Source organism: Pipistrellus kuhlii, unplaced genomic scaffold (assembly GCF_014108245.1).
Source record: "Pipistrellus kuhlii isolate mPipKuh1 unplaced genomic scaffold, mPipKuh1.p scaffold_m20_p_4, whole genome shotgun sequence".
In the NCBI taxonomy this organism is placed as follows: domain Eukaryota; kingdom Metazoa; phylum Chordata; class Mammalia; order Chiroptera; family Vespertilionidae; genus Pipistrellus; species Pipistrellus kuhlii.
Window position 1 is genome coordinate 12,422,235 of NW_023425540.1, and position 27,610 is coordinate 12,449,844.

Here is a 27,610-nt window from a genome sequence, read left to right on the forward strand (position 1 = left end):
GCTAAATTTTCTGAGCATATTATTATTATGGATTTTTATAACAATAGTCTGACTGGAAAAATATTAGGCTAATCCAAATATGAGGCTCCCTTTCCTCTCCTAATGAGAAAATCTAAAAATTATTTTAGCTTACTTGTAATGTAAATTTTCAGGGTTATATGGAAAATAATTAAATATTTATTCATACTATATAATTAATTTATATAGCACATTATAAAATTATGAATACATTTAGAAATATTTTCTGTCCTCACAGTTTATAACTTCATTCCATTCAAATGTTTCATGTGCATCCTTTTCCTCACATACTAACTTGGGAGTGATAACTCTTATTATCCAGGTACAATGTTATTACTGAAAGTTGTATCCTACACCATGAAGTTAAGGTTGATTGTGATGTTCAACTCTTCTATTGTATATCTTTAGTAGCATTTTTTTTCTTATTTATCTGTCACTTCCTATGAGAGTCTTGTTAAAGCTATTAGAGTAATTGTGGACTTTTCTACTTTTATCTAAATTTACTCCTTAAAATTTAATATAGAGATATATATTTAGATATAATTATCATATACATATATATACTGATATCTGAATAAATATGTGTAATATATATAATGTGATATATTTTTGAAGCTTTAATATTAGGCACATATTTATGACTTACATTGTTTTCTATTATTGTGTAAGAGAAGTCATCACAATATTAATAGTTTTAAATGTTTGTTTCTATCTTATAATTTTGTATCAGATTTTCAGTCCCATGTTGCTTGGTCTCTCTAGTCAGAACATCACATGGCAGAAATCATTATGTCAGCCAGATTGAGTTTCATCTGCAGGCTCTTGGAAGAGTCTGCTTCTAAGATTCTGCCTCTGCTTTTTGGTAGAATTCATTCCTTGAAGCTGAGGTTCTTCTTTGCTTGCTGACTGTCAGATGGGGCTGCTGTCAGATCTCCATTTCTTGAGTGGATAGGAAGTACAAATATTTCAGGACCCATTACTGCACATTTTTGCACAAATCTATAAAGGGAGGCAATGTTGCTTGTAATAGGAGTAGATTTGAGGAAACAGAAGTGCTAGTGAACTGGATAAGAAAAAATGTGGTACAGAACATGCAACCGTGGGTGGAAGAAACAATAATATAGGTATACCTACACAAATATGGCTAAATCTTAAAATTAAACTATTGAATATAAATATAACGTACAGACTGTGTTCTGTAGCATAAAATAAGTAAATTAAAAATAATTATGTAAACTAACTTCATTAGGAAAGCAGTTAGCTTATTAAAAAAAAAGTACAACTAAATGCCTACCTTATACCATCTAAAATTATAAACTTTATCTTTCTCAAACATCTTGTATTTTGTCCAATGGGGAAAGTTTTTGTATCTTATATTACATTTAATTAAGTAAGAGAGAATTCATTGAAAAAGAAATTTAAAGGCTCAAAATTCTAAAAGTCAGTTTGAACTTAACACATAAAAGGATAAATAAAAAAATATTTTGAAGATGTATTTTTCTTTTTAAAATAACGCAGAAGGATGTGTTTTAAAAATCAACACTGCTAAGAAGACATCCAATGACCTTCTGGGCCATTTCAATGTGTGTGTTTTTTTTACAATTTTTTTTTCTGGCACAAGGATTGATAGACAGCAGGAATTGGCAAACTTTTTCTGTACAAGGTCAGATAGTGAGTATTTTATGATGTTTTGACCCCACAGTTTCTGTTGCAACTATACAATAGATGGAAGGGATGAGGACAGCTCACGGTCTCCCTCAGCTTCCAAAGAATATCCATGAAATTGAAAACAGCAGCTAGTCATTCACCTCTATTTGGAGTAAAATAACTTTTTCAAAGTTTCTACTACAAGTTAAAGGCCATTTTAGCTTAGGTAACATTGTTGCATCTTTCCTAGTAACCCATAACGGTGTCTGTCCCACTTCCAATAAAAAACTCAATAAAGTCATGGAAAATAAAACTCATGCAAATTCAAATGAATAGTGAGTAATCCTGATCACACACCCCCACAAATCAAACTTTAATAAAAATGAAGTTATAACATATACCTTCAAAAGTCATAAAAATGCTATGCCAAGCAGAATACATATTTTTTAAAATGGGAAAAAGTCTGATATTAATTTGTTTTAATTTCATAATTTGCAACAGTCATTTCATAGGAACCTAACATATTTGGTGACTGAATGAAATAGGAAATGCTTTTTATTTAATGTTAAGTGACATGACAATGATATTAAGTTTGGAAGCAAACAGTGGGAAAGATTGATAGAAGGAAGGATGACAGGGTTAAAGAAAGAATTCATGCATAGGGAAAAATGGCAATAAGGAATATAGTAAAATGCCAAACATGAAAACACTGTACAGTGGCAATAAAAGGTAGCTTTATTTTCCTTCCTATGGGTTTCCATATTTCTTAATACTTTCTTTTTTAAAATATGTTTTTACTGACTTTCAGAGAGAGAGGAAGGAAGAGGGATAGAGAAATATTATAGAAACATTGATGGAATAGATTGGCTGCCTCCTGCATGCCTCCTATTGAGGATCAAGCCCACAACCTGGGCATGTGCCCTGACCAGGAATTGAACTGCTGAACTCTTGGCTCATGAGTAAATGCTCAATTATTGAGCCATACCAGCTGGGCATATTTCTTAATATTCTCAACAATTACTTTACATTTAAAATTTAAAAAGTTACTTCAACTCTCAAAACCATGCCCTGATATTTTTCTAATTAAAAGTTAACTCAATATTATAAGGAAAATAATAAATAACTCTGAACTTGAGCTGATAATAAAGCTGATAAGAATGGTGTGCACTGGTTTTTCTATCGATGATAGCCATGAGTTTTCCTATCAGTGATAGGCAGTTGATCCATGAGTGTTAGGGGTCAATTCATCTGGCTGCCTTACAGAGTAAGTGACAGGATTCTCAGTGACTAGGCTATCCATCATCCAGTTCAACATAACAAAGTTATGAATATAATTTTCTTTGAAGGAAAGTTTGATTGCCAAAAAATTTAATATTCTTGTCATTTTGATATCTGGTATGGCCGGTGGCAAATTGAATCAATCTCTACCTCTGTAACTATGCAAATAAATGTCATTGTTACTCCCTCCTGCTAGCTGGTTTCCCATAAATTTAAGGGAATATAATAGCAGTTGCTTGTGGTATTGATTTCACAGCCTTGAAGGTGTTTTTAATCTTGGAAAAAGTAAACCTTTATTAACAATGTGTCTTTTTCCCAGCAGATAATTCTAAGTTATAGAGTTTCATTAGGAAAGGAAAACATCCATTTCCAATAATAGGGAGTGGTTAAAATGATTTATTTAGCCTGCTGATTTTTACTTTTCTAAAAATACAGAATTTAATAATTTCATGTATTTATGTTATACAATATTTTAGACATTATTTACTTAAAAGTAATGTTCACTTACATCTGGTCATTGAAAAAAATAAGAGCAAATGATGCTTTTCATCTTAATGCAACAAGACAAGGAACAGTTACTCAAATGATCGAATCATGTAATCCTTTCCGATTTGGATATGTTACAAAATACTAGTGATCTGAACAAACCTTCTTTAACCCCATCTTTGTTTTTTGCCACATTCACCAGATGCCTGTCTGACTCATGTAAAGTAGACTTCTCTCATGTCCCAGGTTACATGATCCATCAGTGTTCTGCACCTACATTTGAAAGGACTTTTGATGGAAAATGTGCTAAAGTCAGCTGTGCCTCAGTGGAAAGAAACTTACTCTTTGTTGTTCTGGAATGAGAGCACCTCCTGGAGAGGCTGGGGTTCATTCCTATCATCAAACACAGTTTTTAGAATACCAAGTCATTGTTCCTAATGAGCCTCCCTGTCAAAGAATTATGGAAAACAATATCAGAATTATAGAATTTCATCCTGTACAACTGCTTTGTTACCCAAATCATGGTAGTTTCACTCCATGGCATAAATACAACTTAATCCAAAATTGTCTTTGGAAGGCAATATTTTGAAAATGCTGAGCAGATATACACTGAGTGGCCAGATTATTATGATCTCTAAACATATAATAATCTGGCTACTCAGTGTATATCCCATATAATAAAAGGCCAATATGAAAATTGTCCCCTCAACCAGGAGTTCATCCAGTAGGCAGGCTGGCCAACAACCCATGTCCCCTCCTCCTGGCCAGGCTGGCCAGACCCCAACCATGCACGAAATGCACGAATTCATGCACCAGGCTTCTAATAAATATGTGTGTGTGTGTGTGTGTGTGTGTGTGTGTGTGTGTGTATACACACACACACTGAATGACCAGATTATAATATTATGCGCTGATCATAATAATCTGGCCACTCATTGTATTTATTTCTATTCACTTGCAAGCCAGGCATTTGGGCAGCTATTTGACATTATACACCAGGGAAAGAGGTAAAAAAAAAAATGCCCCTTTGAAGATGTAAAGGATAGGACATACAAAAGAAAAACAGAACATTGTAACAGGGAGATCATTACAGTGGTAAAAAGAAAAGAAAAAAAAAGGAAAGAGGAAAAAGAAAACAAGCATGCAAACAAAAGTCTTTAAGTTGTTGTCCACAATGGTGTAGGTGAGTTAGGTTGAAAGAAAAACAAAAAATTAAGATGGAGGGCCTGAGAGTTTAGTTTATTACCCCATCTTGCACTCACATGTGTACAATTTCTATTTTCTACCCTAAACAGCTTTAGGAAGTCAAATCGATTAGGAGCTTGGCCTAATGTGACAGAAGGTGAGCCTGATTTGACGTGTAGAAGTTTTCCTTTGTGGATAGGAAGGTATCCAGGAGGTGCCTTCCCCTGCCCTCTTAAAGGGACCTAAAGGTTGCTGATGATGCGGACTGGCCAATTTAATAGGAAGGTCACTTTGACTGCATTTGAGTGATCCTGTAGCTTAGAGCAGCAAGATCAGAAGTTAGGAATATACCCAAGTCTAATAATGCTAACTGTTCCTTAGATGGCAAAAGGAAATCTGAAAAACCAAGCCATCAGAAAGAGACTGAATTAATTAGGGGACTAAAATATAAAAATAAAATATATTGCCTATGCTCGGCATTTACTGATGATCTTGTTTTTAACTGTAAGAAGGTACAAAGTTGAATGGTTTAGGGGCATACAGAAGGAACACTAGAAGTGGGCTCAGAGAAGTGGTGGCTTGATTTTGCATGAATTGGAGCTACAATCTTAAAGTCATCAGTTAACCTTTTCTAGTTCCTGTAATAAACATTATATTTTAAAAATGAGTGTGAACACCATGTTCTGAAAATCTATATGTGTACTACTATTTCTTAAAAAGAACCCACCTTGCTGAAACCGGTTTGGCTCATGGATAGAACGTCGGCTTGGGGACTGAAGGGTCCTGGGTTCGATTTCGGTCAAGGGCATGTATTATACCTTGGTTGCGGGCATATCCCCAGTAGGGGGTGTGCAAGAGGCAGCTGATCAATGACTCTCTCTCATCAATGTTTCTAAGTCTCTATCTCTCTACTTTCCTCTCTGTACAAAATCAATAAAATATATTAAAAGAAAAGAACCCACCTTATTGTTGCTATAGTGAATCAAAATATATTTTCACAAAAACATACTAGGAGTTGTGGGGCCAGGGGTGTGAGAAGATCTTTTCTAACACAAACCAGTTGGTACTTTAAGGGGGGAAAAAAGAAACATTTTGTTATCTCTAAATTTCATGGTAATTGTCCTGTACAGAATCAATGCATACTCCTGTTAACTTGATTTCTGCTTTGAAAAAAAAAAAGAAAGAAAATAGGACTTTTATAAGAGAAAAAAAATAGCACATTATCATCAATGAATGTTGTGAGCCATTAGAAACACATATTGGAATTTAGCATTTAATAAAATATTTTTGCGACAGCAGTTTTGCATTTCAAATGTAAATGAACCTACATATATTTAAAATATTCTGATATTAAAACAGCATAACAGATTTTGAATGTCTGTGGCTTGTATTGCTACTTCCTCAAAATATGTTCACAGACTGACATTTTGTACTCCTGTGGCCATACTTTGGGACCAGGAGGAATGGACTTCACACAGCATTTTAATGGATTTCATAAACATAAATCCTGGAGGCAGAGAGAATCCAAGTTAGCCCTTAATCTATAAATCAATTTTGATGTCCCAATAATTATCTGCTTCTAATAGAAATAATAGTGGCCTCATAAATATCTATCTTAAAAGAATTCTGTACCAAGAGCCTTTGAAATTGAACATGATTAAAAAAACCCTCAAAATTATATTAAAAATAAATTTCATTACATTTAACAGATATCTATTGCACAGTCCCATGTATCAAATATCTTCCAGGTTCTTGTATGTGATTCAGAACCAAGAAGGACAATCTGACATGAAACAATTTAATATAAAATAATATGACAGAAATCATATATATTTAAATCGATTTACTTATGGAAACTTGCCAAGACATTTCTCCAAAACTGTGCTATTTACAGTCTATAAAATAATTTTATCCATATTATCTGCCTTTTAAGACAACTGTCTTGGCTTAGCAGTTGATAATGAAATCCATTTCACCGACTGAGAGTTTGGTGGCCAGAGAAATTTTGCGAACCCTTGAAGAGTATCTCCCACTTCCAGAAGACCCTTCATAGACAGATAGCCCCTGCTGCAGCCTCTTTTCCAAGGGAGTAGAAATGAGGAAATCTGAATTAGAGCCAGGGTTCTTCAAGCGCATCAAGATGTGTTGTAACATATGCTCTACAACTGACTATTAGCATCACTCCTGAATGACTTAAATTTCAGCAAAATCCTATAGGATTGTTTGTTTGTTTTTCTAGCTTTCTCATTACAACATTTTTATTTCTAGACTCTTACCAATCCTACTTATGAACATTAGAGCATATCTTACCTAATAAAAGAAACATGCAAATTAACCATCACTCCGCTATGCCCACAGCCAATCATAGTGACTATGCAAATTAACCCAACAAAAATGGAGGTTAATTTGCATATGCAGGCACAGAGCAGTGTGAAGCCTGCTATGAGGGGAAGGGAGTGAGCTATTAGAGTGGTGCTCCAGACAGAAGCCAGGACTTGCCAGCTCCCTGGCAGCTAAGAGTGAAGCCAGGGGCCTATTCTTGCACTAATATTATGCAACGGGCCTCTAGTCATATCATAAATTATATCATATCATTATATCCAAAGATCCTTCAGTATATACACTATAGAGAAACTGGTATACATTTTATTTCAAGTAGTGGTTAAAGAAAACCTATCATAAACTTGCCATCTCCTATGTACTCAGTAGACATAAATTCCTGAGTAGGGTGGAGGGAGTGGAAGACAGACAACAATGCTACCTTGAATGTACCTTTAAAATGCCTACTTATTTTGATGCAATTGTTACACAGCCTCAAAAACAATTTGTTAATTTTGAGTTATGTTTCTGTGTGGGGATATCAGACTGAAAAACTAGCCATGGTGGAATAATATACTCAGGGCCTCGTTAATTTTTTAAATAGGCCTCTTGTTAATTTTCCTTGTTTTACTACAAGATATAAATATGAACTTAGTGCCTTGATTGCAAGTAACTCCTCTTCAAGCCAATGTGAAGTTAATGAGAAGAAATATTCATACAGTATTCATGACAGCAACTAGTCAAACTGCCATGTTTGTAAGCAAGTCTTAGACGAAATTCATACAAATTGCAATGCAGCTTTCATCATCAGATCTTGTAGGCTATGTACAAAAAATCTATAACAACAATGCTGACAGGTTAAAAGAAACAAAAGCAAAGAATTGTGTAACAGGTGGTATTGGGGAAAAGAAAAAAGACATCAGAGGATGAAAGAATAAAGACATTTAGTGCTGGACAAACATGACTTCTTAAAAATGATTGCAATCTTCCAAGAAACTAGGAAAATAGAGATGTGGAGTGATGGCTGTTAAGCAGATAAAATGAAATAATTAAAAATAAGGAGGAAACCATGTTTACATGTCGAGAAAATGACCAGAAAGGATTATAAAGAGTGTGAAAAGGGAATAAGGAAATAATATTTTCATATTTGAAATTGAAATGAATGCAAAGATTTAATTTTGAATAGTTTAAATTAAACCATTACACCAAGTAAATAAGTCATGAACTTATTTATGAAGATAGTTGTTATTAATTTATACTTCACTCTAATCTTTGGAGCATCTCTGTTTCTTCTGGGCTTTTTATCTAGGAAATTGGAAAATGAATTGTAGAAAGCACCAATTTCTGTATAATCCTATATAATAATCCTATATAATAAAAAAGTAATATGCAAATTGATCCCAATGGTGGAACGACCAGAACGATCAGATCAACCAGTCACTATGAGGCAAACTGACCATTTCTCAGTCCCTTTCCCCAGTCAGCAGGCTCCATTTACCCAATGGTGAATGGGGAACAAGGGGTGGGTGGCAGGGGATGCGAGCAGCAGCAGGCCAAGGCTAAGGCCCCACTGGTTGCCCCACACACAGAGGGTGATCCGTGGTGGGGGCGGGGCTGGCAAGCTGGTGGGAATGGTGGACCTCTCAGTCCTTTCTCCTGGCCATCAGGCTCTGATCACCCAATGGCAAATGGAGAACTGGGAGTGAATAGCAGCGGGGGGCAGGGCCAGCTGTGAGCAGCAGGGGAAGATGGCTCTGATCACAGGCCAGGCCTAGGGACTATACCCATGCAAGAATTTTGTGCGCGCCAGGCCTCTAGAGAAATCATAAGTCTAAAAGATAGAACTTCTGTGACTTTTGAGTGGAGGGTTGTGTGGTGAGTTTTCCAAAATAGGAAACTTTTTGTTCTACTAAGTCCTAGCATGATCCAAGAAGAAACTCTATAGAAGTATACTTTGAGAATAAAGATCCTTATCAGAACTTCAAATAACACCGGGATTTAACAGGACAAGACAGCCTCATCATCTTGCCAGGCATTAGTAAAGTGTCATGATGGGTAGATTTACCAGTTCCTCTTGGTTTTTCATGTAGTTTACTGAAATGTTAAGTTATCATTTATTTATTCCTTCATTCCATATTTCTGGAGCAACTACTGTCAGAGTTACTTGGGACACAGTGATAAATCTAATTCAGTCCCTGCCTTCAAGAGTAGATAGGTCATGATACCTTCTCCAATGGAAAGAGCATCTGTTGGGCAGCCATGCGGGGAACCTAATGACAATATCACAGAACAGGTGTTATGAGCAACTAACCCAAGGGTGTTCAGTTCATGGGTTGGCAATAATTTATGTCTTAGCTGCTGTGGAAGGGTGATCTTGACTTTTAGTGGGCTGGTACCTTGGGCTTGTGTCCTTGCTTTGTATGTGTTTCTTGGTATAGCTTTATTCTCTACCTCTATTTCTCTCCTTGGTATTTTACATGTTAACTTTCTTAAATTATTGGCATTGTTATTTTTTTTTTTTTTCCTTAGGTGAGATAAGAATGCTAGATGGAGCTGGAGTGAAGGGAATGCCCTTTCTATAAGTAGGATAAATCTCTGTCAAATCTTACCCCGAGGACTATAGTGCTTCATTAGGGAGAAGGCTCTGGTGCTATTTTATAATGTTTTTTTTCTCTTCTCCTGCCCCTTTTAGCTGCATGAGGGGATCTTTCTTAGATATTTGGAGTGGGAAACTTGAGATGTTTCTGTAGGTAAAGTCCATACTAGTGTGAGAGTCCACCTTAAGAATACAGTTCTCTGGAATGTCTTAAGTTTGCATTTTTCCATACTCTGCCTCAAGCAGTTCATCTAAATGACAATTTCACCTCTCCTTCCAAGTTTGTATTCAGCAACTTCTCTTCCAGATAAGCAGATATCACTACGTATGTCTCTCTAGATGAGCCTGACTTAGGTGGCAGTTTCGCCTACCTAAGCTTTCTGATGGGTCCAACATAAGTCATCAGTTTTCATTTGTCCATCCTTTTCTTATTGTAACAATGGGAGTGAAGACTTGCAAATTCTGTATCATTGGAGCTGAAACTGGAAATCCAAACATTAATATTATTGACCTAGCTGTTTCAGTGCTACATCACCGCACTGCAGATTTCACAGAACAATAGGCATGATACAGCAGAAAGGTTTTAACCACAGACACATTGTGCAGAGTCATAAATATAAAACCTGCATCAAGAGGTATAATGTAGCCCTGACCAGTTTGGCTCAGTGGATAGAGCATCGGCCTGTAGACTGAAGGGCCCAGGGTTCGATTCCAGTCAAGGGCATGTACCTTGGTTGTGGGCACATTCCCAGTAGGAGGTGTGCAGGAGGCAGCTGATCAATATTTCTCTCTCATTTATGTTTCTAACTCTCTATCCCTCTCCCTCTCTGTGTGTATATATATATAAATATATATATATATATATATATATATATATTTTTTTTTTTTTTAAGAGGTGTAATGTAGGAACAGGAATAAGGTATCTGGATCTTCTGATAAAAGTAATCTAAGTGAAGAACCACAATCAACAATGGAGCCAAACAGAGAAAACTGATGGATTGACAATTACAAAGTGTAAGATAGAACATAACAGTAAAAAATCTCCAATTTGAAATCTAGCAAATTCACACTTTTTCCCCCTGAGTGTGAACTCTCATGGAAAGTGTATTCACAGAAGAGAGAACCATTCATTTGGATCAACCACTGTTACACAAGACTTAGGAAGCTCATTCCTATTTTGAGAATGTTTGCTAAGAGTGGAGTGGATTCAGTACAAACCAGAAGTAGACCCAACTGACTTGCCAAATTATCACTGGAGTCTAAACTCCCATCTGGTCAGAAGTGACTGCACCTTAGGTATAGAAAGAAAGAAAGTTTCATCTCCAGCTAGGGGGAAGCTAGAGTCCTTAAAAGTTGTCATATGTAAATCATGTGCCATGTAATAAAGCAAAATTTAATGTGCTGTCAGATTTAAATTTGGGGTGGGGAGCTCTTGTCTGGAGCTTTTCACTTAGACAGCTTTAGAGAAATTATTGCCACCCAGAAGCATTTTATTGACAATGTAATGATTAACTTTTCTTCTGCTAAGGGCAGAAATTTAAGGTGAAAGCAATGTCATTAATACTAAAAACAACTTGATCACTCTGAAAAGAAAGTTACTTAAAGTCTGAGTCTCTTAGGAAACTTGGATAAAAATCATTTTGATTCTGGAGCATGTTAGGTTTTTGCCAGGTTTTGCCAATCTTTTACTTAGAAATTGCTTTGAACAATTAGGGCGTTATAAGAATTCATGATCCCACATACCCTTCTTTATTGTCACATAAGCTGCTCACTGTGTTGTGATTTGTTTGCTTTGGAATTGTTATTGGCAGACATATTTAATTTTAATCATAAAATATTATCCGACATCCTAATTAGAATTCAATTAGAAGATATGGCTTCAAAAGTGAAAAAGATAGTGTTATGTTTTCTTTGTCTATTAAAATGAAGTCTAAAATGAATAAAACAAAAAAGCTATCAAATATACCGTATTTTTCGGACCATAAGACGCACTTTTTTTCCCCCAGAAGTGGGGGGGAAAAGTCCCTGCGTCTTATGGTCCAAATATAGCCTACACATATACTTTTAAAAAAAAGTTTTTTTACTTGCCCGGCTCTGTGTGGTCTCTGTGTGCTTGCCCGGCTCTAAAATGGTTCTAAATGCTGCTGTTTACTTTATAGGGTTGATTACATGTGTTTATGACTGTGATGTTGGGTTTTAATGCACATAAAATATTTTAGGACACTATTTGTTTCAGAATCTTTTTTTCTTCATTTCCCTTCTCTAAAAACTGGTGCGTCTTATGGTCCGGAGCATCTTATGGTCCGAAAAATACGGTAAGTATCCAAGAGATAAAATACCATGCCTCTGGTCAGATTGGAGTACGGTTCCTGTAGGAACCCTAATCATAGTAAGCGAGATGATCAAGACCAATTTGCCATACACATGCATACAGGTGAGAATGTAATCTGTTTATGTTAATACTAGAGGCCTGGTGCATGAAATTCGTACATGGGGGGGAGGGTGTGTCCCTCAGCCCCGCCTGCAACCTCTCCAATCTGGGACCCCTCTTACAGTCCAGGACTGCTGGCTCCCAACTGCTCGCCTGCCTGCCTGCCTGATCACCCCAACCACTTTTGCCTGTCAGCCTGGTCCCCACAACTGCTCTCCCCTGCCGGCCTGGTCCCCCCTAAATGTCCTTCTCTGCAGGCCTGGTTGCCTCCAAGTGCCCTCCCCTGCTGGCCATCTTGTGGCAGCCACCTTGTGTCCACATGGGGATGGCCATCTTGTATTTTGGAGTGATGACCAATTCGCATATTACCTCTTTATTATTATACAGGATAGTATGAGAGTGTATCATTAGTTGGCAAGATACTGTTTTTGTTTGAGCACGTGTATAAGTTGCCACTGACCAGCCAGGTGGGCTGGGCTCCTTTGAGCAGCACTTTGTGTGGCTGCTTTTGTGGGGCTACTTTGAAGAACTATCTGTTTCCCCAAAAATAAGACAGTGTCTTATATTAATTTTTTTCTCCCAAAGTTCCACTAGGTCTTATTTTCAGGGGATGTCTTATCTTTCCGTGCGCTAGGTCTTATTTTGGGAGGATGTGTTATTTTCGGGGAAACACGGTACTTTGTTTGGTGGCTCCTGTAGTAGCAGTGGCTACTTGGCCTACAGTACAGTCTCTCCTACATATGCCTACAACTTCTCACATCTTCATCTAATGCCAGGCATCTGAGGGTCTGTGCTCCAACAGTTCCAATAGCCTGTACATTGGCTTACTGTGAGATGGGAAGATTTTTATAGAGAGGAATTTAAGAAATGGAATGTTAACTTTCCCTGCTTGTTCCACTTCTTCCTTCAATTCCTTTCCTTTCTTTTGTCTCTTCTTTTCCCTTCTAATGGTTTTCTTTTTCCTCTTCGTTCGGATCTATTTTCTTTTCTTTTCAAATATTGTTTTTTATTTTATATTGTTTAATATTCTTATTATCATTTATTTCCTCTTTCCCTTTATTGCTCTTATCCTAAAACATGCCTCTTTTTTTTGTCTGCACAATCTTAATTATATACTTTTGAAACATGTTATTAAAGCTATTAGCATACCATTATTTCTTGCATTTCTATAATATTCACAATTTTTAGAGCAATTATGAATATCTTAATGTTATCATCATGTCATATATGGGGATAATGACACCTGGACGAGTTCATTTTTGTAATTTTCCATAAGAAGCAATTAATGTAGTTATAATTTAAACCTAGGTTCATTCAATTCTCATTAACTGTACCTCATTGTTGGTAAATCCTGCCACAATCCTCTACACTGATAATCACATTATGATACTATGCTTCATTAATTTAAAATCATGGCAGTTGTACTTCATTGGATTGGCTAGCATGATTATGATACTTCACTTGGTTGATATTTGAGTAAGGAAATAATCCTGTAATTTTTCTCATAGATAATGGAGAACATTGCTTGTACTATCAGATGTCATAAATATTCTAGAAGGAAGACAAGATATAAATTTTCAAATGGTAGTATTAAACAATTAAGAAAATTGATACATGCAGAATTCTAGTGTACCCAGATTAATACCTTAAAATAAGCTTTTAGGAGACTCTTTTTCCCTCCCCTCTTGGGAGTCTGTACTTGTTCTTCAATAAATTTCCACCTTTGCTATACCAAAAAAAAAAAAAAGCTTTTATATTTTCTAGAAGAACTGTTGAACAGAAGCAAAACAATGCATGACATAAAGGATTTATGAATAATATTGGAAATATGCTTTTCATGTGCAATACAAGGCAATTTGAGTCAAATATTTTTATTTAGAAAATAAAAAGATGATCATATATTTTTTAAGTTTACCCCATAATACATTTAAAATAAAGTACAAATAATGAAATTAACGAAATATTTGGGAGGTTAAATCAGTTATAGCCTCAAAGTTTTACAGAAATAAGTTTTGGAAGCTTATCCTCAAATTCTCTATATTTTATTGGCTTATATACTTTTCCATTGGATTGGAAAAGTAATATTTTCAATTGCAAACATAAGCCAAATTTAACATGAATGGGCCTCTCCCAATATAAATAATTTATGTTTAGCTGGTGTGTCCACACATTATCCTGACATGAGAGGAGGCCTCAGAAAAACACTGTTAGCTATGTGGGGAAGTGCCTCCAGCTACTTCCAGCTTACACTTCCCCCATTGCTCTTGTGTTTATCACACTTGTTCTCAAATCCCATGCTCTGCATTTGATTTTTGATGCCTATTTTTTGTCTTCAGCATTAACAATAGACCACATTCCTTTTCTGTATATTAGTACCTCATCCTCCTCTAATCTCTCTCTTCTAGCATAATGTCCTCCTATTATCTAATAACAGATTCATGCACCATTTGTGGGTCAGGGCTGTTCAATTGTGGGTCACTTCATCCTTGAATATTTCTATTTTTAATTTTTCTGTGTGACTATGAAATAAGGTTCATTCTCTCTTATAGTGCATGGAATCAGACAAATTATTTAAAAATGTGACTTTATAAGATATGGAGTCTTTATCGATGTGTAGACAATAAATGGATTTTGATACTGAAAAAACTCATAATGAATGCTGTTTGTTATCAGTGTTACTTCAAAGAATTTTAAGATTCCTAACAATTTTTTAAATTACATATTTGGCTCACAAACCAATTCAAATTAATGAAAAGTATTAACTACCTTTAAAAATTATACCAGTAGTGCCAAGATTTATTTACTGAATTATGCTGATTTAGATATGAAATGTTTGGTTCTATTCATATCATATTATTAAAGATTTATATACAGATTTTAATTAGGCTGATTGAAATGATTCAGTAAGTTGACAGATGTTCATATACTATCATATGCGCCAGTAAATGAACAGAGATTGTTTGGAGATGGATAATACAATACATACAAAATAATTTTGAACCCTAACTGGTTTGGCTCAGTGGATAGAGCATTGGCCTGTGGACTGAAAGGTCCCAGGTTTGATTCCAGTCATGGCATGTACCTTGGTTGCAGGGTGTCCCCAGTGGAGGTATGCAGGAGGCAGCTGATCAATGTTTCTCTTCCATCAATGTTTCTGACTCTCTATCCCTCTCCCTTCCTCTCTGTAAAAAAATCAATAAAATATATATTTTTAAAAAACACAAAAACACTTTTGATGTCATCCACAGAAATTAGAAATCCCTAAGGTTTGTATTGCAGAGCTTGTCATGTGTCAACATTATTTCAGAATGTGATACAATGAAAATCATTATGTCCAAAGTAAACATGGGCCTGCCATCATCTATGGTATAATGCATCTTACAATGGAGAAATGCTCACTCTTCCTGAAAACAATAACTTTTTGTTGTTTATTACTTCCTTCAATAATTTATCCCCAAAGAAGACAAACTGTCAAAAACCATTGAGCCAGAACTGGCAGCTTGTCAGTTCTCACTGCTCAGTGGAAAAAAGAGCAAGCAGACCCAACCCAGCAGAGACCACACTGCTCTAGCTATCTATTGTAATATTACCATGATGCTTTATTTCCAAAGATTATTTTAGAATCACCCAAACATACAGTTAGATGTTAGCCCTTAATAACAACTCTTCAATATCTATTCATTTATTCTGTGAACTTGGCATTTTGATGTCTGCAAGGAAGAGGAAAGAATAAATTTAAAACCGTGATTACTTTCCCCAAGCCTTTCAGTAGGAAAAAGAGCTGTAATCACATTTTTTTCTGTAACTTCTAGATATAGTTTACCTTCATATTATGTTTTCATATTTCTCTGCCTTATGCTCTCTAATAATTTAAGACAGACTCCTTATATCTCTGACAACTTTTAAATTGAGAGGATGACAAATAATTATTTCTCAATAACAGTAAGCTTTTTTGATTTGTAAACACCAATAACCAAAGTATAATGGCATTTCAATTTAAAGAGGAAAGATGTATCCCTTCTCCACAATTACAGCTCTCTCTATTGGTTGTTACTTTTAAGCAAGAATTCATAGGTAATAACTATACTTCTCTGGCATAGCACTGACAGTGGTGTTTTTGATGACCTGGATAAAAGAATACACACACACACACACACACACACACACACACACACACACACTAATTAAGTGAAATTGCTATTTATTCCAATAGTCATTATTCCTAAATAACCTATTAGAAAGCAGTCAATTGTTAATGAATTTTCCACTGTATTTACTGTAAACATGTTTTACCTAATTAGCCAGTATTTTTTTTTTTAATACAACTCATAAGGAAATTTTGCCAATCAGCTCATAGTAACACAGCCTGAGATCTGAATAGGTTAATGGAGACTGATGGTCATTAGTGCCAGATAGTCCATTTTCATGCTAAAAGGACATTATAAACCCAAATGAACAAATGATAGTTCAATTACCCAAAATATGTATGTTTTTATACAGAATTGAGATAGCATTTTAGAAAAGCCATTAGTATCTATAATAATAAAAGCATAATATGCTAATTAGACCAGACAGCTGAACAACCTTCTGGATGAAGCCAAGGAGGTAAGGGCTGAGGCAAGCCACCACGGCTTTGAGGGCCGAGCTCCTTGCATGAATTTCATGCACCAGGCCTCTAGTCTTAACATAAATGTTCAGTAAAATCAATAAAGCAAACACTTATTTAAGGAAAAGCCATGGTATCGATTATTGGTTTTTGTTTCTTTAGTCAAAGAAATTTACTCAAGGATAAGATATATATAAATATAAATATATATAATTTTAAAGAGAAGATCAATTTTGAAATATTTTGAGTATTATTGATGGTTCTTCAGGGAACAGTCTTGACTTGAAGGATATATACAAGATCATAATTGTTCATGTGTTTTCATACGTCAAATATTTATTTTATTTTATTTTATTACTAGAGGCCTGATACATGGATTCATGCACATTAAAAGGAAATTAATTAGAAGGTGGATGGCAGGATGGGACTGCCTGAGACAGGATGGACACACCCTGGAGCCAACTTCCCACAACCCCTCCCAAGCCAGCCACATCTGGGGCAGCACCAGGGCTCAAAGGACGTCTGCAGAGTGAGCAGGGTTCTTCTGGCAGGTGGAGTCTCAGCCTGGCCTGTGGGGATCAGGCTGAAACTAGCAGTCTGACATTCCCCGAGGGGTCCCAGATTGCAAGAGGGCACTCTGCAAAGTTGCTGTCGCTCGGCAGTTCCTGCGTTGAGTGTCTGCCCTGTGGTGGTCAGTATATATCATACCTACCAGTTGGTTAGCCAGTTGACCAGTCACTCAGCCTTTTATATATATATAGATATGTTACCCAAAGGTATCACTATAATTTTATTCTACCAGAGTATATTTTGATTAAGAGTAAACAGGTTATTTTAAATAAAATATATATATTTTTTAAAGTTCAGTGTTCCCACCCTGTTTTGGTTCAGTGGATACAGCATCAGCCTGCAAACTGAAGGGTCCTATGTTCAATTCTTGTCAAGGGCATATACCTTGGTTGCAGGCACATCCCCAGTGGGAGATGTGCAGCAGGCAGCTAATCAATGTTCCTCTCCCATCGATGTTTCTAACTCTCTATCCCTCTCCTCTCCTCTCTGTAAAAAAAAAAAATCAATTAATATATATATAATAAAAAATAAAATAAATTTTTTAAAAGTAAACTCTAATCTTTAAAGGTTCAATGTTGCTTTTAGTTCATACAATTTATATCAGGGTGCATACTTCTTATAAATTAAACTTCTGGATTGCTTCATGCTTTTTGGAGTTCTGGGGAAATACAGTATTGTTGAAGGCATAATTTAAGAAGAATTAAATGGAAGGAGAGAAATAAAGGCAATGTGAATTAGAGGAAATGTGACTTTCTCATTCTGTTAGAAACAACATAGATGGCTTAAAAAAATCCATTCAGAAACTAAAGCTCAGGGGGAAAAATAGCCTTAACACTTTCAACTGGAGTGCTATGCTTCACCAGGGACATTGCACTATCGTTCTTGATCTTAATGCATTTTTGCAACGTTGTTTGTCAAGAATGAATGATCTGCTGCTAGCATTAGCCAACTCTGTGCAGGGAAACACACAAAATATCAGTAGTATCTGCAATAGCTCACAAAATCAGCACACACCTTTATACGCCATGGATTGGGTTAGAATCAGGAAAAATACGAGTGTTGGATTTAATTAAGTACCTGAAGAGTGAGAAGCTGCATTTTCTTCTAAAACAAGTAGGCTATAACTCAAGACCCCCCAAAGTTTTAATATTAGTGAATGTGCTTTGTAGTTTCAAAATATTTCCAAAAACACTGAAAGCAATAAGATTAGGAGCATTATTCTATGAATAAATCTTTGTTGGTGATAACAGAATGATGTTTTCAAAATCAGCTTTCTTCAGTAAATGAGATACATGACTTTTACTCACCAATGAAATGGTAACAATGCATCCAGCCTGGAAAACAGACTCCATAAATAAGAACTGAGGCTTTTGTTAGTAATGACTGGGAAAAACGTAATATTTTGTATTATGTTTACATTTAAAAGAGTTCTATATAAGACACACCTCACCGCACTTGAAATGTTTAATAAAACATTGGAAATTTTACCCTTACAATCAGAAATGTTATCTACTGAAAATGCTAGAATTTATTATCAAATCTTTATTCGACAATAAAGATTTGATAATAAATCTTTCTGAAAGGAGGAAACTTCTCCATTTCCAGAAGGACAGAACAAACTCTGAGAAAAGGAACATAAAATCTGGGCAATACTAGCAAACTGAAAATATTCATTTATAATCAGATTGTTGAACCAGAGCTTTTTAAATTCCTCCAAAACTCTCTGCAGGGAAGGCAAGTCAAATATAGGTTTGAAAAATAAATGTAGTTATTCTGCTGACCTGGTAGAGAAAAAAGAATGCAGAGGCTGGGAACCAGGAAGTTCCATTATCCACCTTAAAAATGCACCTTGGCCTTGGCCAGTGTGGCTCTGTTGGTTGGAGCCTCATGTTGCCGGTTAGATCCCTGGTTGGGACAAGTACTGGAAACTGATGATGCTTCTCTCCATCTGTCACCCCCCCCCCCCCCCCCCCCTGCCTCTAAAAAAAAAAAAAAATCAGTGAACATATCCTCAGGTGGAGATGGGAAAAAGAAAGAAAAAGCAACTCAGATTCTCCCCAAAGAGGAGCAAAATTAGTAAGATGAAACTGTCTTGGTGACTACTCTGAAAAATTTTTTTGAAATTCTAGGTTTTGTTTTCTATTTTTGCTGTCTTTAGAAACAGTGATAATGATAGTAGCATCCCCAATATCAAAGCTGCTTTCAAATAATAAAATTACACTAACAAAAACTAATGCACAGTGAGTCTGGGAGAGCTGACATGCTCACTCTGGAGCAAGCAACTGCATGAGTACCCATGGCAACAGATTTCAAGGCTGTGGACAAACCATGAAATCAGGGGTAAGGGAACAGCTGTTGGATCTAGCACATCTAGCACATTTAGCACAACTAATCAAACCAAGGTCAGCAGCTGGTATAAACTGTGAAGTGAAGAGACACACTTCAGTGACAGGCTCTGAGAATGTGGTCCATGAACACATGGACATGGCTGCCTTTATATTTAGGGAGAGCAGAAAGGGCAGTGTTCAGTTCAGTCATTTTTGCAACCCTGGACAGCAAACTGTCTTAGTGAGCATCTTCCACAACAAAATATAATGGATAGAAAAGTTATATTGTCTGACAAATGAATATGGCTTATATCTAAATGTCTTGCTTAATATAGACTCTGATATTCTCTCATTCATTCCTCGGATAAGCTTATTGGACCACATTTTGTCCCATTTCATTCCTAGGACTATACATACTATTTAAAATATGTTCTTTTCTAAACTCTGGCTATATATATATATATATATATATATATATATATAGGGAGAGAGAGAGAGAGAGAGACTGATTTTAGGCAACTTACTTTACCTACACTGGGTTATGGTTTTATTTTTTTAAAATATATTTTATTATTTTTTTTATTTTTTTTAGAGAGATGAAGGGAGAGGGATAGAGAGCTAGAAACATCGATGAGAGAGAAACATTGATCAGTTGCCTCCTGCACACCTCCTACAGACATTCTATCCACTGAACCAAACCTGCCAGGGCTGGTTTTCTTATTTTTAAAATGGAAGATTATTCTCCCTCAATATCCCATATAATGAAAGGCTAATGTGCAAATTGACCCAATGGCAGAATGATCAGTTGCTATGACACACACTGACCACCAGGGGGAAGACACTCAACACAGGAATTTCCACGTGGTGGTCAATACACTCCCACAGGGGGAGTGCTGCTCAGCTAGAAGCCAGGCTTGTGGGGAGCAGGCCTAGCCAGCAGGCTGAAATATTCCAAGGGGTTCTGGGCAGAGGGAGGGTGCAGGCCAGGTTTAGGGGGACCCCCTCCTGTGCATGAATGTTGTGCACTGAGCCTCTAGTTAAGAAAATAATTGCCTGCTTTAATGTTTTTCATATCTTATTGTTGGTTAGTCCATGGGTAAGCTCTAGATCACATGTGTCAAACACAAGGCCCGCGGGCCAAATCCGTCCCGCCAGGCCTTACAATGTGGCCCGCACCGCGCTGTCATCACTGCACTCTGCTGCGTTTCCATCACAATGACAGTTTATGACTGTTCAGTAAACCATTCGGCCCACGATTTAGGCTGGATTTTAGATTTTGGCCCCTTCTCTGATTGAGTTCGACACCCCTAATCTAGATATAGAGAGTGACATAAAACACAGTCTTCAAGAGATATAGTAGCAATTTGGAGGTCTAAGATAAATATATAAAAAATAAATTATACATGGTAGCATGAGCAAACCATAATATTAAAAGGGAATTCATAGTAAGTCCCTCAAGAATGAAGAGGAGGTAGAAATCACTTTGGCCTAAACATGTTTAAATAGTTTTCAAAACGGAGGCTGAAATGGGATCAAGGAGAAATACTTGAGCACACATTTGGAGGGGGGAGCTGATATCAGCGTAGGTATGGAGGCAAATATTAAACTGTTGGCTTAAAAAAAACCTCTATATAATCTAAAGGTCTTCATATATAATTTCCCAAATGTTTAAATATTCAGTCCAAATGTTTTTTATTTTTGTCAGTTGATCTTTTCATGTTGCCCACTCTCACCCTCGTTTTCCTACTGGGGAGAAACCCAGAATGGCACGTCATAGGGAAAGAGACAGGAGGATACTGTTTCTCTTTTGGAGGCTGCATTCTTTTCTCTTTGAGTCGTCTCCCCACCCTCCCCGCTTAGTACACCCCTTATTATTTTCAAAAACATTCCTTGCTAAAAAAGAAATTAAACTAATCCCATCTACAAACATGCAACTACTCATAATAAATACTTTTCCTTACCATAATTAAGAGGCTAGAAAAAAAATATAGAAATATTATATTTCTTTTCCTCCAAAAAACCAGCTCTGCATCTTGATAAAAATGCAGTGTCACATTCTGAAAAGCAGACATTGGATTTAAATAGAAAATGTGTGGCACATGCATTCTTGTTTCAATCGCTTCATCTCTTTATCCGCACCTGATGTGTCAAAGTATCAAGAAAGTCTTCAGACAAAGAGAGGACAAGTGAATGAAAGAAGTGCTCATAGCTTTCATCTTTCATAAACTGTCATGAAGCACGAAGATAAGATCCAGAGGAAAGACTGATGTTTCAAGGGTTCTGTCTATAAAAGGACTTCTCTGATCTTGCCATTGTTCTTTTACATTTTCTCTCTTCAAATTCTGGCAGGTGTGTGATATCCCACACAGCAGCTTTTGAGATCAGAACTTGAATAATAAAACTTTGCTACTTGAAACTTACAAAATCTAAAAAGGGTTTATTTTTAACCCAGACACAGACTACATAATTAATTTTCCTCAATAAATCCCAGTAAAAAGTAGGGAGGGGGGGGGAGGAGAAAAGCAAGAATACATGTTTCAAGGAAAATAAGAAATTTGAATATTCTTATAAGAAATTTGAATAATCAAGTAAGAAATTTGAATAATCAAATAAGAAATATGTGATTTGAAAAGAAGAAATTTTAAAATCACATATTTTCAATGTGATTATGGCTAAAAATTCAACATGTGGATTTTTAAAAGAAGATTGTTTATTTAAAAAATCATTCACCCTTCTACCCTCAAAAAATAAAAACACCTACTGAAATTAATAAGTATAGCAATGTTTCAGATTAACTGAATAGTGGAAGGCTATAAAAGGGATCACAATGATCTAATGATTAAATTTGTGCCCATAGAGAAAACAAAAATATGGAAAATCTGTAGTATTAACCTAAATAGTTCTCATCCTGTTAAGACCACTAATTCTAAATTACCCTCTCCTAAAGGAAAAAGATCTCACAAATAAACAAACAGTCCCTGGTGGCTGTGATCAGTGGAGCAAAAAGCTGACTGCATTGTCCAAATTATGATGATCTCAGTTTTAAAAGTAGGGGTCTCTTATCCAAGACTCCTGGGGTTGTTTTTCTGTTTGATTGTGTAACTAAAGAGAAAAAAATTAAAAAACAAAACAAAACAGGGGTCATTGTGTCATTCTTTCTTTTCATTGTGACAGGTCTAGTCTTTCCTCATCAGAACCATACTTCCCTCACATTCATTTTTAATAAGGTGAGAGTATTGATTGGCACTAGCAACTGGTAATAATCAAAGCTTCCTCTTCAAGGTATTGCCTTTGGTTTGTTCTCCTGGAACAGAAACTGAGATTCTTATTCAAGTGGTTTAAGTGGAGGGTGTTCTTAGAAGGGGAGGGCAAAAACTCCAACCATGAAGCAAAAATCACCTAGGCAAGAATCAGCCTGATGCTATGGGAAGCTCCGAGCTTGAATTGTACCAGAAAACAGGTCTCTCTGTGAGCCAAGGGCCAGCTCTTTGCATTGTGTCTTGAACTGTGTTCAGTGGAGTGAGAGCCAGAGGTGCAGATGGCCTACTCTGGCGGGTGAGGCAGGTGGTGAAAGGCCAGGCCACCTCTCTGGGAATGGGGGTAGCTGTAAGTAGTTAGAGGCTAGCAAGACAAAGTGTGTAAGTCTCAGTGAGACTTAATGAGACTTAACATCTCCTTGAACTTCGTTATAAAGTTATCTTCTAATCATTCCCAGGTTTCATAGGGATGATTTACTTAATCTCTTATAAACAAAATATGTTCTTCCCAGATTCCCTGGGTTTGCTAATACTTTCATGTGCTTTCCCATGTTTTCAATGTGATCTGGTAATTGTTATATTTTAATGACAGGTGTTAGGTAACACTAGGAAAGTTGTCACACAATTTTACACAGTGAAGCTTCTGGTATATTTTGGGATAGTTGAGACTTATTACAGAATTTTAGGTATTTTTGGACTTCTTTGTTACAGTCTTTTTTTCTTTTCTTTTTTTTCTGAGATTGCTTTAGGAGTTAAGTTCTATGAAAGTGAGCCAAGCAATGCCACCTGGGCAGGTTGTCATATCGCTTCAGAGACAACTAGTTGAGAGGAAAGCATAAAAATATGTCAGAGATCCAGCTCCTACTCTGCCTTCTCCCTTTCTAAAGAAAACCCCTGAAGAATTAAATATTCCAGTGAACAACAACAAACTTGTTGAAGCTTTAACTCAACTTCTTTTATGAAATAAGAGCTGTAGTCCATGTAGCTCTTTAGCTTTTAACTAACAAAATTGAATGGCTTTAGAAATATTCAAAGAGAAAAAGAATAAAATGTCACAGTTTCTTCTTTCATAAGAATCTTAAGTTAAAAACATTTTAGGGCAGCGAAAGCCTTCATCTATGTCAGAGAGTTGATAAAGGCTAATTCCACCATCTGTGCCTTTGACTCTAGAATAATTGTCACTAGGAATTTGTCACTGGTGTCTCACGCCAGAGACTTTGCAAGTGATCTATCTACTCTTAAGTCACTGGTCTGGTTAGGAAGTCCAGGCATTTTAACAGGTCATGTCAAACAGTAGTAATAATACTGGCAATGCAATAAATAATAGCTAAAGTTTCAATGACATAGGATTATATCACTTTTCTAAACATTACTTCATTTAAACCATAAAAGTCAATATTTTATAGAAAAATATAGATAAGCAGAGAGAGTTTAAAGTGCTCAACTTCACCTAGTTAACAAGTATTTAAGCTGAGATTGGAACCAGAAGTAGGATGTTCCATAGGACTTTTTCCCTGTACATGATAGAGCTTAAAAACCTTGTATCCGTTAGTTAAGAAACCCAGTAGGGGAAGTCACATATATAAGGTATGATGTAGCGAGGGGAAATTGTCTAGAAATGTTAGGGGCAGAAATAAAATAGTAGAGAATAGCTATAGTTATAAGAAATATTAATCATGCTCTGTTAACCATGATTGATTTATTCGGATTAAAGAAAGCATATTCTGATCTGGCTGGGAGTTGTATGCCCTGGGGAATTGAGAGTTAACCTGGAAATGCACTCTATCCTCCTTATCTGAGGATATTACCAAGCCTTGTTACCAAGGAAATATTAACAACCTTGTTGCTGAAACAATGGAGTCCCAAAGTATACTTACTGCCCCTCTCCCCCTAGTCTGCCCACAATTACTTATTATCTATAATCATTATACCCATTTTCTCTTCCTTTTTGCCTACTTTCCCATGCCCGTAATACCTATTTTTATTCCTTCATCTATCCAAGAACTAGAATTATACACCATTTTGATGTAGTTATAGCTGCATTAAGCTTTTCATCTAGAGATTGTTTTAAACTATATAACCTATAGTAAAAATGTACCTATTTTCCCATGTAATCTTTGTCCTTCTACCCAGTATAAGCAGCTGACTTTTGGTGGGATGCAGAGCAGATTTTCGTGGATGACCTGCTGCTCTCCCATACTGCCGGCAGGATTGGAATAAATGTTCATACATGATTCAGTCCTGTCTCTGCTTAATTGGCTCAAGTAGTGACAGGCAGCCTGTTGCGACCCACAGGTTGAGAACCACTAGCAGGGTTGCCTAAGACCATCAAAAAACACAGGTATTTACATTGCAATTCATAACAGTAGCAAAGTTACAGTTATGAAGTAGCAACAAAAATAATTTTATGGTTGGGGGTCACCACAACATGAGGAACTATATTAAAGGGTCGCGGCATTAGAAAGGTTGAGAACCACTGATCTAGAGATTGTTTAAAACTATATAAACTGTACTAAAATATTAAGATGCTATATGTTTTCAGGAATTCCATTTTAAGGGGATAAAAGAAATATAAACCCCATTGACTGTCTCACTTAAAGAACTAAAATTATAAAAATATTAATATAAGTGTACTGAGTGAAAAACATGGTATTAACTTGTAATAATACATATGGAAAATACAGTAACAGAATTCCTTTCCACAGACACAGGAGGACCTTCATACTGTCATTAAATGGAGGTCCCTGAGTAGTAGTAAAATTATACAGAAAAAATAAATAAATTCTTGCATCTATAACTTATTTTATTCTTTATGCATCCTATAGTCCATTTATGGCATATACATTATGTACCCATGACCACTCTAAGTATTGTGGACCCTTTAAACCCTGTTACTGAACTAAAGAGGTTTGTTTGCCTGAAGTAAGTACATCAAAGCCCATACCTACAAGAGTGTTTTTTTGTTTTTGCTTAATTCCTTCACCTTTTATACCCTGTTGTCAGTCTGTTCTCTGTATTATGAGTCTGTTTCTATTTTGTTAGTTTATTTTATTCATTAGATGAAGTATAGAACAAAACAAAACTCCCAGGCATGAATTTTGCAACAAAGCAAGTAGAGGTGTTTTAGTTAAGAAATGTCACTAAACCCAACGACACAGGTAAGCAAGTACTCAAAAGCCTGGCTGGCTCCCTGATGGCCCACACAGGGACAGATTATATTCAGGAAAATTATTAATCATGGTGATTAAGGGAGTTTGGTTGTGGGTTTTATAATTGGTTGGGGCCAGTGTAGGTAGTAGTATCAAGTTAAAATAAAAGGCATTGTTGTAAAAAAAAAAAAGTCCTTATATCAGGTCCTTATGTCAGCCTTGGCACCATTCCGTCTAGTTTTGTGAGGGAGTGGTCAGTAAGTTACTTGGTTTTCAGTGGCCTGGGGCTGAAACACAACTGAGGTCAAGACGTTATCTTTAGTTCCACTGAAACTCTGTTATCTTGATCAATAATGGAATCTGATGTCTTAAAGGCTTGATGATGCAAGTGGCAGACATTCAGTATGTCATGGTGCTGGCCAGTAGACTGGACACAGCTAGCCTGAACTAAGAAAAACAAATCATATTCAAGAATTGACTTTCCTGTACAGTTACAACAGTGAAATACAAAAAGAAAAAAGAAAGAAGAAAAAAAGAAAAGAAAAATTTTAACATCTTTATCCTTAGAATTTTGCAAATAGGTTTCATTCATTCAATCGTGACTGCTTTACACTGGCAATGTCTTCATGGAATCACTCCTCATATTGATGAGTTTCTAGGTGAAATTGTTATTTACATCACTTGTGCCATCAATTAAATTTGCCCAGTCCTTACCCAACTCATAACTAGCACACTACCATTTCCATAGCAGATATTAACCAGCAGCTATTCTACCATGGTGCCTACTTTCCGTGAGCTAAATTGTGCTGAATTACGAGGCACACTATTTAAGTAGAACTCTCCAGAGATTGTTGATATATGGTAGTTGTAATTCTGCTGTTACTGGTCAGACATTGAGGTGTATTAAAGCGAGAAGCACTCCTTTAATAAATGAATAAAATCTTACTCTGCTTGAACAATTTCAATGTTGAAATTAATGTGTTAACATGGCCTGTGAGTCACTGTCTGTCTTCTTCAAATAAGCTCTTGTGATGGAAGGAGGATGAGCTTGCTTTATATTTTACTGCCCTCTGGCTGATAAAGCTCACTGCCAGGATAAGAGATTAGTTAACATTCAATGTATGTTAATTAATGTACTTGATTAAAACGTGTTATTGTTGCCTTTATTCATTCTTAGTACTTAATTCACTGCTGTAGGGGATATATTAAAAAAAAAAAAAAAAAACATTTGGGCTTTCCAAACAGTCATGAAAACCTCACACAGCCAAGCTAGATTTTAAATTGGAGTATTCTTCCCCTCACTTCCAGCTGCTTAAAAAAATTATTTTTTAATATATAACAAGCTATAATTAAAAATTTTATTCATCAAGTGAATAAAAGGAATTTACTTACAAAATATGTGGGAGATTTTTCCTAGTAAATCAATAAATATATTTTAAATATTCTGTGTCAAAAATATAAAATTTCGTAAATTTACAGTGCCTGGGAAAGCATTTTAAATTAGTGATATAAAACACTTAGACACACAATAGAACTTTCTTTTTTAAAATATATATTTTATTGATTTCAGAGAGGAAGGGAAAGGGAGAGAGAAAGATAGAAACATCAATGATGAGAGAGAATCACCAACTGGCTGCCTCCTGCACACCCTACACTGGGGATGGAGCCTGTATCCCAGGCAAGTTCCCTGACTGGGAATTGTACCGTGACCTCCAGGTTCATAGGTCGATCAATGCTCAAC